General features: G+C 41.5%; 1 protein-coding gene across 6 annotated transcripts in view; it reads left to right on the top strand.

The window, feature by feature from the left end:
- Lins1 (lines homolog 1) overlaps window positions 1-3,212 on the top strand; it is a 28,800-nt gene that overhangs the window by 14,789 nt on the left and 10,799 nt on the right. The gene's annotated exons all lie outside the window — the stretch shown is intronic.

The raw sequence follows: 3,212 nt of genomic DNA, 5'->3' as shown, positions 1-3,212 counted from the left end.
CTTTCTTTCTTTCTCTTCTCCTCCCTCTACTGGGATTGAATCTCTAATCATACGCGTGTTGACTAAGGACTCTATCACTCAGCCCTGTCCCTCAGCAATCTTTCAGCTTCTACATAGAATATTTTAGAGAGCAAATGTTTTAATTTTGTTGGAGTCTAGCATATCAGTTTTTGCTTTATGTACCTTGCTTTTGGAAGAGGCCAAGGTCTTTGATCCCAAATATTTTTTATTACATCCTTTTCTAAAAGGATAATTTTTTTTTTACATCAGAAAAATTTAACAGCTGTCAGTCAACATCATCTAAGGAATAATTTCTTTATGATCATGTCCCACTTAAACATCTTCAAATATTTCTTTTCCATGGTAGTGGCTTCACTTTTAGACTCTGTATAGGTGTTTCAAAGCATCACCACATACAGAGGGCCCCATCATAGTAGACAGCCGGCTGTGACCACATTTTACCAGGCATGGTTTTCAATGGCACATGTCTTTCCAGGCCAGCATGGCATTTCAGTTTGCAGTGAACCATCCCATGGGCAATCACTTGAGGGACATAGTACAGCCAGTTGATTCCTTAGTCTGCTTTTTCAGATTTTTCTTTAATACTTTTTTTTTATGGGGTGGAGTTTAACAGGCAGCCTACAAACATTTATTGTGGAGCGTGTGTGTATTTGGTTACTGTGAATCAAAAGTGCAGTTGAAGGTTTGTGCCAGCCCCAGTAGAAGCATCCCAGCACTTAACTGTTCTCAGTCGGTTGTTTCTTGCCTGTCCCCTGAGTATTTGATGTCTGTGTTTTGTTTTGTTTTGTTTTGTTATTTTCAGCTGTAAAACGACCATCTGAATATTTATTTATAAATACTTATTTTTTTATTTGTAAGTAAAATTATAAATAAAAAATATAAACATTTATAATATTTATTATTATGTTGCTGAGGATTGAACCCAGGACCTCACCCATACGTAGTAAATGCCCTACTCCCAAGCTTCATTGCCTAACCAGATATGTATTAGTATTGTAGTATTTGTTTGTGTGTATGCATGCATCCATTGATGTCAGAGAACAGTTTGTGGGAGTCAGTTCTCTCCTTCCACCCATAGGACCCAGGAACTGAATTCTACCTTAAGGTTTGGCAGTAGGCACCTGTAGCAAACACCAGTGGTGCTTTGGATGAGTTGAGTCCACCATTCAATCAGATACTCAGATACTTGGTCCACAGTTTGGGTAGGTTTAGGAGGCATAGTTTTGTTGAAGGAAGTATGTCACTGGGAGTGAGCTCTGAGAGTTTAAAGACTCGTGCTGTTTTGAGTTTGCTCTTTCTGCTTCCTGCTTGGGGTTCAAGATGTGAGCCCTTCTGCTCCCACTGTCATGTCTGCTGCCTGCTGCCAAGCTTTCTTGCCATGAAGGGCTGTTACCCTCCTGGAACTATAAACCCAAATGAAGGCTATCGTAAGTCTTCTTTATCGTGGTGTGTTATCACAGCAATAGAAAAAGTAACTAGGACTGTTCCTTTACCCTCCAGGCTATCTGTAGCCATATAACTATGTAACTGTCCCTGAGTATGTATTTCTTAATTTAAAATGGACAAACTTTTAGTCTTATTTCTTGGATCCATTTCTGCCAAGGAACCTGTGTCTTACCGTACCAGGAAACAGGCGGTGCCACCCCCTCTACTGTTACTCACTGGCATTGACTTCACCCTGGTGTGAGGTGATGGCAGTGAAGAATGACCAAGTTGGGGTTTTACTCTTGCTTAGGAAATCTGAGGTGACAGAAATATTGTTTTAAGTATTTTTATTGCTATAAATAATTGGAATGAAAATACATTCGTTGCTGAGGATTTTAGTGACAAGAGATGAGCATATGATAATAACTAAAGCCTTAAATATTCTAAGTATTAGTCATACTAAGAAAGGAAACCTGTTCTGAAAAGAGATTTCAACTTTAAAGTAGAATGTGGAAGTCAATTTCTGACATATAACTGGGAAACTGTGCCAATAGCTGATTTTATTCTGGCCATTGCAATTGGGAGAGTGTTCTCTAATAGGAAACCTCTCGGTAGGGATGGCCATAGAAAGAAGGGATGATATAACCCTGTCATCCCAGCTATTTTCTGGCTAGCTGTGTGTTAGCATACCGAAGTTACAGAACTTCTTCACCGTTGCTGCTTGTGTGAGTACAGGAAAGCTCAGCATTGTCCCATGGAAGGGAGCTAGGAAGTCTGGATTATTGAGTTGTATGAAATGCACCTTACAGCTTGCAAGTAGTGTTCAGAGGCTGGGAAGGTGCCTAGGGAGTGAAGAATGCTTGCTACTCTTGCAGTAGACCTGAGTTCAGTTCCCATTCCCTATGCTGGTCACTCATAACTACACTCCAGAGGAGCTGATGCCCTCTTCTAGAGGCTGTTGTTTTTGTGGTGCAAATTTCCACATGCAGACACTAACATGCACATAAATAAAGATAAAATAAATAAATCTTAAAATAGCATTCAGAGAAGACTTAACCAAAAGTTTTGTTCATACATTTAAAATCCATAGGTTTGTTAATACTTAGCTGCTCTATTTTAGTTCTCTACAACCAAACTGTGTCTGTGAGGTGGCCACGGTTGAGACTCTGTAAGTGCTGAAGGGAAGAAATAAGTGGTAGAAGGCTGAGCTGGTGGTGGCACATACCTCAAATGCCAGCTCTCCGGAGGAAAGGCAGCCGTGTCTCTGTGAGTGCGAGACTAGCCTGAGCTAATAGCAAGTTCCACACCAGCCAGGGTCACACAGTGAGACTGCTGCAGAGCAATCAGTCAAGCCAACTAGAAAGAAAGGAAAACAAAAGAGCAAAAATATCATGTGCTGCAGAGACATACCTGCAGGCAAAATACCCACACATGTCAGATTTCATAAAAGATGAGAAAGTCAGGACCTATGCGTGGGCCACGCTGTAGAAGGGAGGCACAGAGTGAGTGGTCACCCTCATAAGCTCTGCTGTGAGGAGGGAAGTTCAGCGTGTTGGGGCAGTTGGACCTGAGTTATGTAGGGAAGGGGAGTCCGTGGGTTTTGTTAACTAGTATATTTTACTAAGACAAAGTCAAGGGCTGCAGAGGTGGCTCAACAGGGCCTGGAGAAATGGCTCAGTGGTAACGAGCACCAGCTGCTCACCCAGAAGATCTGGGTTTGAGTCCCAGCATCCATGCGGCAGGTGTCTTAGTTACTTTTTTTTTTT

The sequence above is a fragment of the Microtus ochrogaster genome, chromosome 22 (assembly GCF_000317375.1).
Source record: "Microtus ochrogaster isolate Prairie Vole_2 chromosome 22, MicOch1.0, whole genome shotgun sequence".
NCBI lineage: Eukaryota > Metazoa > Chordata > Mammalia > Rodentia > Cricetidae > Microtus > Microtus ochrogaster.
This window is presented reverse-complemented; position numbering and strand designations above follow the sequence as displayed.